Here is a 17896-nt window from a genome sequence, read left to right as displayed (position 1 = left end):
GAGAGTCACTCTGGTGAATAAGCTTTGTCTACTGCCACATTGGACTTCTGTTCCCTTTGGTGGGAGCACCATCCCTCTTGGCCTCTTCGCTGAAGCCAATTCACTATTGCATCTTTCCTGATGCTGCCAGGGTCTCCTTCATCTTCATCATCACTGAATCATTCATTCCTGTCTCTTCTTCCAGTCTTTTGACTTTGCAAGGTCAAGGTGAATGTCTTATTCACTCTGAGATTCCCATGTGGGCCTCTATAACCCTGTGCAGTAATGTTTTCAACTTGATGAAAGTATTGTGAGCTGTAGGGTACCGAAAGTTTCTGGCAATTCTGACTGTGGTGTATGATAATAAACATGACAGCCCAAGTGGATGTGGCCATTCCCATTTCTAGTCAGTGGGATGGAGGCTCAGGAAAGCAGAGTCGTCGTTCCCAGGTGTGGGGTAAGCAGAAGATTCACAGAACCAGGCCCGCTGCCTCTGAGCACTCTGAGCTGGGGACTGCACTATAGGAGGGAAGCCACCAGCACCATGTGGCCCGAATGACTCAGCTCAGGAGTGTCTGCACTTTAGCCGTCCCTTCCCGCCTCACTGGACTGCCTCTGAGCTCCATGTGGGGCAGCCCGAAGTCCCAGGAGCTCGGCAGCTTCCATCCCCACAACTCCCAACACCCACTCTCTGCTAATGAGAGGTTGCCCAGACTCCCTGGGCCTGGCACCAGACCCTGCACCATCTGTCCCCAGCCCTGCAGGCGGCCCACTTTCTTATTCTTTTCTTGTCCCTCTTCTCCAGCTAAGCCAGTCCAGTCCTTTTTTTGTGCCAGCCCTCTACTCTTCTTTCTACTCCAGGGCTTTCCTTGTGCTGGCTGCTTTGTCTAGAAGGCTTCGCTCACTGTGGGAAATCCTTCTTCTTTCTTCAGGGTCCAGCCTAGACACCTCCTCCTGGAAGCATGCTCTGATTTTTCCAGCAGGGAGTGGTCTTCTTCCTCAAAGCTCTGTCTCTGATCTCTTGCAGCATGCGCCTCCCCAGCCTCCAGTGTGAGCTTTGTGGCATTTATCTCCCTCCCCAGCCAGGAGGCTATCAGAGAGGTGACATATAGAAATGAATACCTGGCTATAATTGATGAATGGATGGATGGATGGATGACAGACAGACTGTAGAGTGTGGTTGACTTAGGTCAGGCTTTAAAGCCAGTTAGACCCAGGCTTTCCTGGACTTCTGGTACTTTCCAGTTGTGTGGCTTTGGGCAGCTCCCTTCACCCTTCTAAGTCTCATTTTTCTGGGATGCTTCTTGGGGTTCTTCAGATGATTGGAAATAATACAAGTAAAGTAACCAATACACAGGTGCTCAGCAGATTGAATTTTTGAATGAGAATGCAGAGGACAGGTAAAAGTGCCCGAATGTAGAGGGAGAGGTTTTTACCACCAGCCAGGCCTCGTCTGAACTTTTCAGTTGCAACTTTGGGTATGTTCTTTCAAACCTGTCTGATCCTCAGTCTCATTTTCAGTAAATAAAGAGTGTTAGTCCACAGCAGGATGTGGAAGGTCATCACAATGACCAGGACTGCAGAAATGATGATGGTAACGATGATGGTGGTGGTGATGATGATGATGATGGTAATGATGATGATGTTAGTGCTGTTGGTGGTAATGGTGATGATGGTGATGATGGTAGGGGTGGTGATGATGGTGGTGATAGAGATGATGGTGATGATGGTGGTGGTGCTGATGGTGGTGATGATGGTAGTGCTGATGATGGTGACAATGATGGAGGTGATGATGTTGATAGTGGTGGTAATGATGGTGATGATGATAGAAGTGATGGTGATAATGGTGGTGGCAGTGGTGATAATGATGGTAGAGGTGGTTATACTAATGGTTATGGTGGTGATGATAGACATGATAGGAATGGTAGAAGAGGAGGATTGGGAAGGGCTCCTGGCACAATTTCTATAACCAACCACCATTCTTCTGGGAAGCCCTCTAAGCACATGACCAGTGTCCTTTAGTTCCTCAGGAATTCCACTGTGGTGTCTTCCTCTTTTACCACTACTATCATGTTCATCATCATGATCATCATCACTATCATCATCATCTCCATCGTCCAAACTCTTAGAAATTGCCCTGAGAGGTGGTAGGGCTGTGGGCAGAAGGCGGGGCCCTGCTGGGAGACTTCCAAGGCCCATCTGAGAGGATTTGCACATTCTGCAGGGGCATGATGGGTTACAAGGACAGATTCTAGCCCTGGGCCATGGGTCCCAGAGTGTGTTATTGGACCTGACTTGCAGGCATCCAGAGTCAACCCTTCAGATAGGTCTCACTTAGAACCCCGCTTAGCCAGCTGATTTCAGATAGCAAAAACTTCAGTGTAAATGATTCCTGCAGTGTTGACAGACATGGCAGAACACACCTGTTGCCACCTGCCAAGAGCCACAGGATCAGGGAACCACAGCTTCACACTTGATTTGCTAGACGTACCAAACCCAAAGGACAAATCCAGCAGAATTTGGAGTGATGAAACCTGAATTATAACTCCATTTCTTACCCGGAAAACAGGACCATCAACTCTTCCTCACAGTAGGGTGAAATTTAAGTAAGAGACATGCAGACTCTTACCTGCAGGGCCTGGGGATATGGCTCTGTGGATAAAAGTGCTTTTTACTCAAGCATGAGGATCTGAGTTCAGATCTCTAGCACCCACAGACAGCTAGACGTGGTGGTGTGTGTCTGTAACCCCAGCCCTAAGGAAAAAAAGTGGATCTCAGAGGCTTGCAGACCATCCAGACTGGTTGAAATGGTAAGCTCTGGGTTCAGTGAGAGATCTGATTGTAAAAGAAAAGGAAGGAAGGAAGGAAGGAAGGAAGAAAAAGAAAAATAGGGGAAAAAGGCAGAGAAGCAATCCAGGAAGGCATCCTAATATTACTCTCTGCCCTCTACATGCACACATATGTGCAAGTTCACATGCATACAACACACACACACACACATACACACATACACACACACAGCTCTTGCTTAAGTGCCTGGTAAGTAGCAAATGCTCAGGAAACAACTATTTTAAAAATATTTTATTTATTTTTATTTTATTTTATGTATATGAGTGTATAGCATGTATGCATGTAAGTACACCCATGTTGTGCAATGCCTGTGGAAGTCAGGAGAGGGCATCAGATCCCCTGGAACTAGAGTTACAGACATTGTTAGCTGCCATGTTGGTGCTGGGAATAGAACCCAGGTCCTCTGCAAGCTCAACCAGTGCTCTTAACTGCTGAGCCATCTCTCCAATCCTCAGGAAACATTTCTTTCCCTCTTCCCCGCTCCTTGCATCCTTTTCTCTCCTTGCTTTCCTCTCTCCCTCCTCTTCCTCCTTTCTTCTCATGGAGATGTATTCATGTGTCCTATAGCACATGATATTGATGTCCTACCCACAGCCTCCCACCGTCAGCCAAAGTCTTTCTGTTCTGAGTGCCATCTGCAGCTGACTTTGCAGCGAGGTAACTTCAAACATGTTCTGCTATCTCCCGGCAGCTTCTAGGGGCTGAGCCCCAGATGCCCATGTGGTGACCTGCTCCTTGGGGCCCTAACTGTCTCTTCCTTCCTTCAACTCATGCTTCCCTGATGGTTTCTTAGAATCAACTTCTGAATAAATGACTGCATCCAACACTTTGCCTCCGGGTCTACTCTTTGTGATGGGTCCAGGAGGACCTCGGGGCAAGCAAATTGGCTCTGTAGATTCTTTACCTCAAGTGTGTCCTCAAATAAGTCTCTGGTCCTCACCAGCTAGAGTCTTGAAGACTTCTTGAATATAGTTTAAAAAATTAATTATGTGTTACGTGCTTGTCTGTGTGTGGGTTTGTGCATGTGAGTGTAGTCCGTGGGGAGGCCAGAAGAGTGCATTGGATACTCTGCAGTTAGAGTTACAGGTGGCTGTTAGCCACCCAATATGAGTGCTGGGAACTGAACTTGGGTTCTTTGTGAGAACAGTAGGGGCTTTTAAACACTAAGCCATCTCTCTAGCCCTGAAGATTGCTCAAGATGAAATTAGACTACATGAGACTCCCCCAGTCATTCCCCCAGGTGTTAGAGTGTTTTTCTCCAGAACAAACCTGACCATGGTCCTCAGACTAAGGTCACAATTCACCTGCATGACCTGGGAGGCCCTTTATAACCAGACCCTGGCCTGCTCTAGCCTTGCTCACCCTCTGCCTGTCCTATGTAACCCTCTTCCATTCCCATCTTCTTCCCAGAAAATGTTCTATGCTCTCTGGCTCTGCCCAGTCATTGCTTACACTTGTCCCCATCTCTCAGAATGCTTTCTCTCTGTCCTATTTGCCTAGTTTATCACGACTCAACACAGGCCACTTCCACTAGGAAGCCATCTCAACCTCCCACCCTTCTGCTGTGTTTGAGCATCTTTGTGGTAACCAGTCAGGTAGACAGCTTGACTCTTCCCAGAAGTCTTTGCAAAGCATCTTTCTATCTCAGTAATAATTTGGGGTACTGTTTCTGTCTTTGACTAACACCATACACAGGGTAATCAGGGCTCAGATGAACCAGGCCTGACTACTAAGATCCTTCAGCCACATGTGGTTTTAGCACCTCATGGGTTAACAGTGGGAGGGTCAGATCAGGACATCCATCCTTCCCAACCCAGATCCCCACCAGTGACTCTCCTAATTCAAGATTCTAGGTGAAAAAGATTAATTTTCTTGATTTAAAACTTTTAGCCATAGTTGGGTGTGTGGCTCAATTGATACTTTCCCAGAAGTCACAAAACCCTGGGTTCAATCCCCAGCACTGCATAAACTTATCAACCTAAGTGACATACACTTATCAACCTAGCATTCAGGAGATGGAGAAAAGAGGATCAAAAATTCAAGGTCATCCTGGGTTCCACAGTGAGTTCAAAGCCAGCCTGTGCTACATGAGATGCCATCTTAAAATAAGAAATTTGAGGCAAATGCTTCTCATCCTCTTCTTCCTCTTCCTCTTCCCCTCCTTCTCTTCTTTCTCCTCCTCTTCAGCTTTGTCTTCCTCCTCTTTCTCCTCCTCCTCCTCTTCCTTCTCCTCTTTCTCCCCCTCCTTCTTCTCCTCCTCCTCCTCTGCTTCTTATCATCCTCCTTTCTTTTCTATCAGAATCTTACTATGTAGCTCAGGTTGGCCTCAATCTTTTGATCCTCCTGCCTCAGTCTCTCGGTACTGGGACTCCAGGTATGCACCACTAAGTAGTAAGAGCGGCTTCCCCATCTGTGTAATTTCTTTCTCCTTCAGCTCAGGCTGGCTGTGTTTCTGCCAACACATTTGTCTTAAAATGTCTGTGGGTCTTTTGTTGGTGGGGCCCATTCCTTTAGAAGAAAGCCACACACAGGAATCTTGTTGGCATCTAGGGTGTTTGCAGAGAACCCCAGAGCAGCAGGAGGCACCACTACATTTACTGAGGCACCACTACAGTTATGAATGCTGCATGGTTTGATCACTACAGTGATCACTACAGTGATCACTACAGTGTTGAAGCTCCATCCTGGGTCTTCATGAGTCATGAGTGAAGAGTGTTAGACACTCTCGCTTCATCTTTATGCCCTTTTTCCCGACGATGCCTTGAATTTGATATTTTTCAGAGTCTATTTCTTACTCTTTGCATCATAAACCATTTAGAGGCACCCAGTGTTTTAAAAATATTATTTTTATTTTTATGTGTATAAGTGGATTGCTTGCATGTAGGTAGGTGCACCTGTGTTGTGCAATACCTACAGAAGTCTGGAGAGGTCATCGAATCCCCTGGAATTGGAGTTATGGGTAGTTGTTAGCTGCCATGTGGGTGCTGGGAATCAAACTGGGGTCCTTTGCAAGAGTAGCCAGGGCTCTTAACCACTGAGCCTTCTCTCTAGCCCAGAGGAACCCAGTTTTCAAAGCCAGCAAGTCCAGGTTTCTTTTTTGCTTCATTCATCCCTTTAGCACATCTTTTGCCTCTTGCATGTTACCATGAGCAACAGGAGCAGGTGCTGTCCTCAACATTGCCCGAAAGTCTAGGTCACCCAGCAATCGCTTCATATTATCCCAGGTGACAGCTTTGCTCACTGTCTGCCTCCTCTGTCCTGTGGCTTATCATTTACTCATGCATGCACTCACTTGTGCAATCATGAACTGCTATTTCTGTAAGTGAGCCGCATGGTTCTCATGATAACAGGATTGCAGGACCTGCTCTTGTGATGCGTGTGTTCTGTCAGAGTCTCCTATAGTTCCCTGCCCCCTGCAACCTGGAAATCAGTGTTTGCTGTATTTCCATTTTACAAATGAAGAGCTGGGAGGTAAGATCAATGACCTAGGGCCCCACAGATTATAAGCAGAGGGTCTGTGATTTGAACTTGGCTCTGGTTAGCTCCAGACCTCTGTGCTTTGATTATAATTTCTGTTCCCAGAATGTAATTTCCATTCCCTTTTTGTAGTTCATTGGTTTCAAGCCATTGGTTTCCCCTGTAGATACAGTCTTTTTTTCAAGCAGAGATAAAGATGTGCTTTTTGGAGTGGCTGGGATTGCTTTGCACAACGAGGGTTCTTCAGAAGAGCCCTCTGCCCCCCAGTGCTGCATACACTAAACAGTAATGATGGAGATGCTCTGAGCTTCCCCTTGGGAGGGCCAGGGCAAGTTTCTCAGATGTTGAAGTCATTGACTGCTGAAGGACGCTTGGGCCGAGAGAGAAGTGACAACAATGCAGGCAGAGAAACTAAATTACATGATCACAAATCCTCAGGAAATTGCTGTTTTCCCTTTGCTCCCCACTTTGTCATCTTATAAAGTCACAAGGCTCAAAAGCTTAGTAACACTGTAGGATGCCGGGCAAGAAACACTTACCAAAGGTCAAACCTTGTTCCCTGGATTCTATAAAATATGCTGCAAGTCTTTGGTCCTGACCTTGGGTTAGAAACATAGGAACCCTTTCCCAAGCTGCTCACACTGCCTCTGAGTGTTCTGACCACCCTGATGGCCGCTGACCTCACCTGCAGCTGGAGATGTGGGGTTGAGCTGCAGTTCTGGTCATGTCCACAGCAGAGGAGTTTACAGCTTTGCTGTGAGGCTTGAGGACACACAAGGGAGCTTCCACCACCATGAGAAAATTCTGCCAAGGATTTCACAGAAAATTCACCTGGTTTGCCAAGACCCTGCATCATCAGACCTTGCCCCTTTCTCCTGCCTCCTCTCCTGCTGGGTGTCTCTCACTGCTGGGTGCCACACTGACTTCTTTGCCGTTGCTCCAATGTATTATCTCTATACCAGGGACTTGGGGCTTTCTCAGGGTTTTGTTCAGTTTCCTAGGAGTAGCCTCATCCTTCATGGCCACCTCCTCTGGTGGCACATAGTGTTCTCATGTAGTCCTTTTAAAAATTTATCTATTTGTTATTTATTTATTTTTTGTGTGATTATATGCCACATGAGTGCAGTGCTCATGGAGGCCAGAAGAGGGCATCAGACTCCCTGGAGCTGGAGTCGCAGGCAATCGTGAGTTCCTCAACATTGATGCTGGGAACCGAACTGAGGTCCTCTGGGAGAGAAGCAAGTGCTCTTAACTGCCTATATCTCTTCAGTCCCCCTTTTATCCTTTCCTATATTCCCCTGTGTTTGTCTATGAGTGAGAGGTCTCACTATGTAGTTCAGACTGCCTGCCTTGGCCTCTTGAGTGCTGGGATCACAGGCATGTGCCGATATGCCCAGAACCTGTTTGATTTTGTAAAATAACACTTACTGTAGACTGTAAATATTTTGCTTATATATGTTTAACTCGTTTACTGTTTCTTACCACAGAATAAAAAACTATCCCTAATGTCTTAAAATCTAGGAGAGTTTCAGGACTGGGATCATGTGAGTGATCTCAAGGGAACCCTGTGTAACTCCAAGAGAGTGGTTCATATAACCAGTGAATTTTAAATGGAAATGATTTTTGTCCTTACCTCTTGGGGACATCTGACTATTTTGGACTGTCAAGATTTGAGGTGGGGAACCATTTACAGTGGTGCTTCTAAACACTGTACAAAGGACATCCCATCACCCTGTTATCTGGTCCTAGGCATCAGAGGCATACTAACTTGAGCTACAGCAATGTGGCTTGTAAGTATGTCTGTGCTCACCCAGGTTCATGCAGGCAATCCTGGAGAACATGAAGTGACTTGGAGCTGTCTATGGTGCTGAAGCGCATACACCCCCCTCCACATTCAAACCCCAGACTTTGTCCATCTCATTTGGGTCTCTGTTTCCTACCCCTCTGCTGCTGTTGTGTAAAGAACTATACAACACCATAACTTGGAGATTTAAAGGAGTCAGATGGTCTAAATCCTTGTTCTTCATATAGAAAGGGAGTCAAGGCTTAGAATTTGCCCACAACATATTGCACCAGTTGCACACCTGCTCTCCATCTACCACATTCTTTCCCAGGACCATGAAAAAAACTTAGTTTTTGGTCTTTTTGAGACAGGGTTTCCTTGTGGCCCTAGCTATCTTGGAACTCACTATGTAGACCAGGCTGGCCTTAAACTCACAGAGATCTGCCTGCCTCTGCCTCCCAAGTGCTGGGATTAAAGGTGTGTGCCACCATGCCCAGCCCAGGACTATGGAATTTTGCCAGCTGAATCTAGTTAACAGGGTGACCCTTCAATGGAGGCATCTGATTCCTTATTCACAGCACAGTTAGAGAGAAAATGAGTGAGACAGCTTGTCTGGTAGAGAGATAATTGAATCTTTAGGTCAGTATGGTTTTGTGTGCACAGGCACATCTAGGCATTTCTGCTTTCTGTATCTCTAAACCTTGCCTGTGAGCTCCCCAGGCCCAGGGTTCAGTGCTGACTCCAGGGAACTATACCTAATGAATGCATCAGCTTCTCCATCTATCAGAGACAGACCCCATGTGGATGTGATGCTGCTGGCATCTTCACTCAAAGCCTTGCTTGCACGCATCTCCAGGGAACTATCACCTACAGAGCTTTATCTATCACCTCTGATCTTACAACTCTATGATCTAGATAGTGTTTGCCCCATTTTAAGATGAGGAGCCTGGATCTCAGAGAAAGCACATAGCTTGCTCAAGATCACACAGAAATGGAAGAACTCTGGCTTCAACTCCATTTCCCCCTTTTCCCTCTGGGTTTGCTTTTTAAAAATTTTTTTAAAGAATTGTATGTGTATGACTGTTTGGCCTGTAAAACAGGCATTACATGCATACAGTGCCCACAGAGGCCAAAAGAGGGTGTCGGATGCCCTGGAGCTGGAGTTATAGTTGGTTGTTAGCTTCCCATGGTGGGAACTGAACCTGGGTTCTCTGCAAGAGCAGCCTCTGCTCTTAACTACTGTGCCATCTCTCTGGCCCCTGGACTTGATGTTCTTAAAGTATGTTGCACAGAGCAACAGCATCAGAATTGCCCAAGAACTTGTGGGAAATGCATACTCGTGGGAAATGCATACTCTTAAGTTCTGCTCCAGACTCACTGAATAAGAAAAACCTTGGAGGCAGTGCTGGCAATTAAGAGTCTTATGGAGTCTTTCAAGTAATTCTGATGTTTGTTCAAGTTTGAGAACTGATCAGAACTGGCTTTCTTTCCCTCCTCACTGGAACTGTCTGTTAGACAGAAGAGTCAGGATGAGGAATTTCTTGGCATTCCCTGACAACTGCAACACCCCTTGGAGTGCTTTTATTTACTCACATGCTAGAAGCTAGGTCCCTAATTGTGATTGACCAAGTATCTAAGGACCTAGCATCTAAGAAACAAGCCTCTGGGCATGTCTGTGAAGGACCATCTAGATTAGGTTAATAGAAGTGAGAAGACCTACCCTAAAGGCAGACAGTACCATTCCATGCCCTGGGGCCCCAGCCTGCATAAAAAGAAGAGAGCGAGCTAACCAGAGCCCCAGCACTCATCTCTCTGCTTCCTGACTGTGGACACAGTGTGACCAGCTGCCTCTCGGTCCTGCCGTCAAACCTCCTCAGCCTTGATGGGCAGTATCTCTAGGAACTGTCAAACCTTCTGTTTTAGTTTGCTTCTCTGTTACTGTCATAAAACACGGACCAAAAGCAACTTGAGGAGGAAATGGTTTATTTGGCTTGCATGTCCTGATCACAGTTCTTACAGAGGGAAGTCAGGGCAGGAACTCAAGCAGGGCAGGGACCTGGAGGCAGGAACTGAGTTAGAGACCATGGAGGAATGCTGCTTACTGGCTTGTTTCCCTGGCTTTCTCAGCTACCTTTATTATACAGCCCAGGCCTACCTGCCTAGGGACGGTACCACCCACAATGGACTAGGCCTTCCTGCATCAACTAGCAAGAAATTTGGAGGCCAAGTCATGTCTCGCAGACATGACCACAGGATCACTGCAAGTTTGAGACCAGTCGTGGTCTACACAGCAAAACTCTTTCCCAAACAACACAACAAACACAACACAACACAAAACTATCCTCAAACCATAAATCCTAACTCCCAAAACTTGGGTCTTGGTTTGAATAGCTCCATAAAGTGAGATGAAATGGACTTGAGGACATAATAGGATTTTTAGTGTAAATGTACATGACCCTGGGCAAGTCATTTAAACTGTGCTGTGTCTCAGCGTCCCCATCTACAGTTATACAATGCCCAGCAATCTCATGTGCTCATGGTTGTTGTCAACTGAAACAGTGACCCTGGAGGAAACTCCAGCAGTGACAATAGCATTGGCCTTGTTTATTCAGCACCTGCTGTATACCAGGTGGTATACCTGGACATTATTAAGTTCTATATCATTCTAATGGTACAAAGAGTGCTCTGATTCATGTGGATGAGCTGGGCCTCAGTTGCTTCATCTGTGCAATGCGGCGGTGCCATAAGTGCATTCGAGGATTGCTTGAGTTTTAAGAGGTTAATGAGAGTGAGTACTGAGTGTTAGGCACACATGCACTTATAGTCAGGGAAACTGAGGCACAGAGAACCAAATGACTTGCCGGAGGACACAATCAAGAAGTGACTGGCCCTGCAGTCTTAAGCCTGTGCCTTACCACTGTACCACTTTGCCGTTTCACTTCTCTATTGAAGGGTACCCAGGCTTGGGTCCCCTTTCTCCCTTCTGACCCAGATACCAGGGTATGGTACCCCATCCCATCCTGGCTGATGGCTGTGCCTCACCGACTCTCCAAGTCTCAAGAACCATGGAAGTACATTGCAGAGCCGAGAAATGCCTAAAACATTAGCTTCATGTCAGGGCCTGCAGGTGATGGTGAGTGCTGTTCTAAGGTTGTTTCAGTGCGTCTTTCACCTCTCTCACCTTGACAGCTGTCCTGACAGATTGATGGACTAGTCAGCAAGAAATTTGGAGGCCATGAAGAAAATTTTTCATCATGACTCACCGCACTGACTGTTCAAGATCAACCCAGCCCGGCCCTTGCCTTCTGTCCCAGTTACATGATGGCAGTGTCCCCAGGCATCATGTGGACATTTGAGGGAAGACTTCTAAGAACAGAGGTGTTTATTTCCTCTCTATAACATTTGATCCCTAAAATTTAAGGTATACTTGACATAAAAGGCACAGGGTCTTAAATATGTGCCAAATGTTTGCCTTTGTGAGTGTAGTGTGGGTCACTCGGATCAAGGCACAGAACATGTTCACCCCAGAAGATCACCTCATACCCTTTACTGCTAGTGCTGCTTCTACACGACTCCAGCCCTAGCCATCAGCACCATAGACCAGTTCATCGGCTCTGGAGTTTCCTATACATGCAGTCATACAGTGTGTGCCTGGCTTCTTTTGCTGACCTTTTTTAAAAGTAATATTCATGTTGTTGTGTGTGTCAAGGATTTGTTCATTTTGAGTGATGTCTAGTACTGCAGTATTGACCACTCTCCTTTTGATGGACACCCAGAATGTTCTTGATTTTTTAAAAATGGTCTCTGACATTTTAATTTTTTGATAAGTACATTTATAATTTTTGTTTCCTTTGTGATTTTTTTTTCAGACAGAGTTTCACACACTAGTCCAGGCTGGTCTGAAGCTCATTGTGTAGTTCAGGCTGGACTGTAACTCCCAGCAGTCTTCCTGAGTGCTGAGAGTGCAGGTTTGAGCTACCATACCTGGACTTATTTATAATTTTAAAAAGAATAATGGCTCATGTACTCCTAGAATTTAACTCATTTAATAATACATCACAAGCATATTCTAATATTCTAATTCTAAAATAATTATAATGGCTGTACTAAATTCTAGCTTATTCAATTAATTCTCTTTTATTATCCAGCTAGACCATGTACAATGTTTTCAGCTGTGATGAACATCTCTGAACATAAACTATTATGATTATACTCTATTTTAAATCTCTATATCACTTTTTGAGGCAGGTGTCACATAGTCCAGGCTGACCTTGAGCTCTCTATGCAATGGAGGATGACCTTGGATCCCTGATCCTCCTGTCACCATCTCCCAAGTGCTGTGATTATATTTTCAATCTTTGTCTGCCACAGATGACTTGTCACTTGTAGACTGCTCTTTGTATAATGTGAATTTTTATTTCTCGTGGGTAAATATCTAGGAGAGATGGCTGCATCTTAGGTAGGTGTTTGGCCAGTTTTATAAGAAACAGAGAGGTCTTCCCCCAAGCCATGACCCCTTGTTTCTTCCCTCCAGGGTGCAGAGCCAGTCCAGCTGCCCCACCCCACCAACATTCTATTTCCGCTCTGTAGCATCGAGGTTGTCCTGCTGTGCTTTGTATCTGCATGACCAATGCTGTTGCATATTTTTCCATATATGTACTGGTCAATGTGGATGTATGAAAGAGTTAACATTCAGGGACATTCCTCATCTTCACAGGGTGAACTTTAGTGGCTAAAAGACACAGTTTCCTGTTTATTGAGTAGGTTGATTCTGGACCCTGGTAGAATTGAGTACTTTTTACTCACAGTGGTAGCTCACTCATTAAGATAGTATTAGTGTGCTTTCCACAGCTGTAACAAAATCCCTGAGCCTGAACACTTTATACAGAAAAGAGAGGGCCTGGAGAGATGGCTCAGTGGTTAAGAGCACTAGCTGCTCTTACAGAGGACCCAAGTTCAGTTCCCAGCACCCACATAGTAGCCAATACCCATCTATAACTCCAGTTCCAGGGAATCTGACACCCTTTTCTGGCCTCTGAGGGCACTGCATGCACAGGTGCACTTACATACATGTAGGCAAAACATCCATACATATGAATTAAAAATGAAATAAAATTTTTAAAAAAAGAGAAAAGAAAAAAGGATGTGCACAGGGAGGAGCTGGGGAGCTGGGCAAGAGGTCGGCAGGCTCAGGGGCTGGGACCAACTTCAGGGTGGCGGCACAGCTGGTGGGTTCATATGGGAAGGGTGTTGGAATGGACCTCCAGTATCTCCAGTGGTCCTTCTTGATTCACTCTGCCACTTAAAACCTGAAAACACTGGATCACACAAAGCCTTACTGATTTCAGGGAAAAATAATCATTGAAGATGTCCAGCAAAACAGCAAGTACCAACAACATTGCCCAGGCTAGGAGAACAGTGCAGCAGTTAAGACTGGAAGCCTCCATCCAAAGAATAAAAGGTGTCAAAAACATCTGTGGACCTCATATCCTATTGTGAGGAACATGCCAGGAGTGACCCTCTGCTGATTGGCATCTCAACCTCGGAAACCCCTTTCAAGGATAAAAAGACCTGCATCATCTTATAGTGGAGTGGAGAAGCAGCTCCTTACTTTTCTCAACCGGGTAAACCATGAGCAGCAACTTGAAGAGATCTGCCTTCCATTTTCCTGATAACCACTGATAGTAACGAAAATGCTCTTCTTGGAATAACAGGCTCTGAAGTCTTTCTTTCTAATTGTCCTTTCTTTACCCTTTACTGGTTTCATACAAAATAATCATCTTACTTTCTATTTGGTAACTATGGTATCATATTGGGTTACTGTATAAGAAAAGTGCAGGAGATAGGGGAAGCTTGTCTTTACAACATACAGTTATGTCAAGACCTAAATTGTCTAAGCAACTGAAAATTAAAATGTCAAAAGTCAAAAAAAAAAAAAGAAAAAAAAGAAAAAAGAAAAGAGGGATTTAGCTTACAGTTTTGGAGGTTAAGCCAAGCAGTACAGCACCAAGTGACTCTAGTGGGGCCTTGGCTGTGCCCCCTCGTGGCAGATGGCATTGTTGAGACATTGCGTGCTAAAAGGAGGTCTGAGGGAGAGACCACACAACAGGCATTTAGAAGCTGCTTTTGCTGAAAAGCATTGAGTCCTCACTGGGGCCCCCAAGGGCAGAATGAACTTTTGACATCTCCACCTTCATTTTCCCTCTGTCTCCTCTATTGTGGGTCATCTGCTCATCTCTGCATGTTGAATGCTAAGTGAGCGGGGCTATCTAGAGATCCCAGTACCTAACCATTCTTGTTCCCCTTCAAGGTGAAGGCACGGAGATAAGAGTGACTGAGTCATCCCATTGTTGGCTTTTACAATGTCCTGTCCCAGACCCTCCAAAAGTGCCGAAGGTCTCCTGTCATTACTCTGAACCTACTGCAACATGTGTTTCAGGGACAGCAGAGCCTCACAGGATAGATAGCCCTCAGAAGAGGACAGTTATCCAGGATGGTACAGCTCCCCTTCCTGATGGAGCAGAAGCTGCTGTCTCCTGAGAACGGCTTGTTCCCTCAAACAGGAAGAACTTCTTGGACCCCTTACAGAACCAGAATCAAGCCAGTGACTAACCAGCCTCCACCTCGACCAGGTCTCTTGCCCTCCCTGAGTCTTCCTCTGTTTAAACCTTCCTCTCATGCCAGTACCGTTTATCCATTCCTCCTCTCAATGCGTTTGTTGATTAAAATCCCTTTCTCTGCTTTTCACCATAGCTGGTCTCTTTAACTGGCATATTGAGAGAGGTGTCTCTGTCTTTGGGGGCTCTGGAGCCAGGGCTTTCCCCCTAAAACTCTGGTTAAGATCAAGTGGCGAGTAAGTCCGTGGTCATTCAGGAAGGGACTTACTCGTTCTTTTGTGAAAAACTCACCCTTGGGAGGTCGAATGGACTGTCCCACTTGATTCTCTCTCCCTCTCCTCTCTCCCCACTTCTTTGCTGTGTGGCATGTCATGATGCAGCAGGAGAGCAAAGTCCTCACCATATATTGGCACCTTGACCTTGTATTTCTCAGCCCCCCAGAACCTTGAGAAAGAAATGTCCATTCCTTGTACCCCCATTTCTATGTTGCCGCAGTGCAAGGTGCACTGCAAAATTGGTCAAGTCAGATCAGGAACAGGATCAGTGCCCTGGCTCCTGCCTTTTCTCCACACTCGAATCTTCTGCCTGAGCTTCCTTTCCACAGAGGTCAGACAGTACCCCTGTGACCCAGGCACTGGAGAGATGCAACGGTAAGAGCAGGTCTGCTCCAGAGGTGTAGAGTGGAGCCAGGTCAGGGAAAGGCACAGACAGGACAGCCTCTAGGCCTAGACCTGGAGTACAGCAAGTAGGCAGGCCCCTTCTCAGATGGTTCTTCCTCACGAGTACCCAAGGCATGGTCCAGGGACCACACTGCTTCTTCTTTGCCTTCTCCAAGGCTCTGTGTCCCAGTCACTTGGACTCCTGACTTGTGTGGCTCCACTCGCTTATTTCCTTCCTGAATTACATAGAGTTTTTTCTTTCCCCAGGGTGGTGAGGTGCCGAGGTATTTCTTTCTACCACATCAAAACCCACTGAGGTGGAAAATGGTGGGTAGAATGCCAAGCCAAGGGATGCCCTCCCTCCTTGGCAGGGAGGAAGTCCTCAGAGCTCAGGCCAGGACACTTGCCTCCCTGGGTTAGGCAGGCTGCCTGTGGCAGATGGCATTTACAGACCTCAGTGGTCCAAAGGGAACAGTTAGCTACAAGATAAAGAAGTCCAGACTGGAACCTACATGCTCAAGGCCCATCCTAACAGGTCAGGTGGCCTTGGGGAAATCCTTCTGACAGTGAAGAATGAGGTGATGATGTTCTGTGGGGTACTGAGTAGGCTGATGGTTAAAGGAAGTACTTGTGCATTCTGGTTAGCAGGATGAAGGAAAGGAAGCCCACTCCTGCCTCATTCTTACTCAAGCATTGTGAGGATGTGCACGAGAGTGTTCTATTTTCCTCTAGTACAGTCCTTAGGTGGGGAGCAATGCAGCCCCCAGTGACTCCCCAACTTCTGGCATCCACATCTCTGTCACCCTCTCCCAATGAGTTGCTTCTGAATAAGGCGATGCTATGTTGGTTCTGTGGTGATGCTACATAAGATGGAGGTGGGAAGCAGATCTTGCCAGTAGACCCTCTCTATGGCTATATGCCTAGATGGAGGGCCCTGCTGGGGAAGGAGATCTTTGTTCAATCAACAAGAAACCAAGACACCAGTCTGACAGTCCCAAGGTACTGAATTCAACAAGTTGAATGAACTTAGGAGCAATTCTTACTGAGACTGATTCTTCAGATGAGGCCTCACCCTAGTTGACAACTTCATTGTAGCCTCAGGAGACCTTGAAGCACAAAGACCCAATGATGAGCCTCACTGGACTCCTGGTCCCAGAAAGGTACAAATGTGAGCATGCATTGTTGTGCTGTATGAAGCTGAAAGGTCTGTGGTGATGCCTCGTGCAACTGTATGTGTCGCACATCTGTGACCTGACCCGACTCCTCTCTGACTTCCCCCTCACTCCACCCCATGCACCTACCTTCCCCACCCACTGCTTCTCTTTCGGTTCTCCCCACACACCCCAATACCCCAACTCTGGTGGAGTGAAGTCTCCTAGCTTCCAGGGAGAGGGGGCTGTGGAGAGGAGTCAATCAGGGTCCACACCACCCAACAGCACCTCCTGGCACCCGAGGATGGAATGCAGGTGTAAATTCTCAGCCCTGTAGCCCTGAGAAAACTTAAGATCTTGTTTCCAATAATACATCCTATTATTTTTTAATTTTAAAAAATGTATTTTTATTTTATGTGTATGAGTATATTGCCTGCATGTGTGTAAGTGCATCTGTGCATGTAACACCCACAGAGGCCAGAAGAGGGCACTGGATCCCTTGGAAGTGGAGTTATGAACAGTTGTTAGCTGCAGTATGGGCTCTGGGACTGGAACCCAGGTCCTCTGTAGGGGCATCTAGTGCTCTTACTGCTGAGCCATCTCTCCAGCAACCCCTTTTCTTTTTCTCAGCCTCCTTCAGGTCCTCCAGAAGTCTTCTGGAATCCCTCCTGCCTTCCTCTGGATCACTGTAAGAGTTCCCTGGCTGTCTTGTTTCCTGTTGCCATTCTGCAACCCAGGTCCACCCTGGAAGCCAGGAGGAAACTCTAGAACTGAAGGATGACAATGCCACTTCTGGCTCAGTCCACCCCCAACACAACATTACCTCAAAAGGAGGAAAAGACATAGTTTATTTCTGGAGCCAAATATGAGTGACCAATGGCTCAGGAACAGGAACAGATTCAGGTTACCCCAAATTCAGCTTTCCATCATGGTAACAGTTTGATGCTGTTTTTATAGTAACAGAATAAAGAAAGTCATACACTGTTCTGGTTTGTTCTTCATTGCTGTGACAAAATACTCTGACCAATATCAACTCGGGGAGGAAAGGGTTTACTCAGCTTACATCTCCCAGGTTGCAGTTCATCAGGGAGCCCAGCGTAGGAACTCAGGGCAGGAACCTGGAGGCAGGAGCTGGAGCACAGGCCAAGGAGGAATGCTGCTTACTGGCTTCTTCCCTTGGCCCTTGATCAGCCTGCTTTCTTATGCAATACAGGCTCAGCTGCCCAGGGGTGGCGACACCCACAGTGGGCTGGGCCCTCCCACATCACTCAACAATCAAGAAGGTGCCCCATGGACATGGCCACAGGCCAGTCCTATGGAGGCAATTCCCCAATTGAGGCTCCCTCAACCCAGGTGTGTCAAGTTGACACTAAAGCTATC

The 17896-nt window shown here is 46.5% G+C and overlaps 1 pseudogene; it reads left to right on the top strand.

The window, feature by feature from the left end:
- Positions 1–13367: 13367 nt before the first annotated feature.
- LOC103746679 lies at positions 13368–13676 on the top strand (annotated as a pseudogene).
- Positions 13677–17896: the final 4220 nt, after the last annotated feature.

Source organism: Nannospalax galili, unplaced genomic scaffold (genome assembly GCF_000622305.1).
Source record: "Nannospalax galili isolate Female #2095 unplaced genomic scaffold, S.galili_v1.0 scaffold103, whole genome shotgun sequence".
Classification (NCBI taxonomy): domain Eukaryota; kingdom Metazoa; phylum Chordata; class Mammalia; order Rodentia; family Spalacidae; genus Nannospalax; species Nannospalax galili.
Note: the sequence above shows the minus strand (reverse complement) of the source record. Positions and strands in the feature narration are given on the sequence as shown.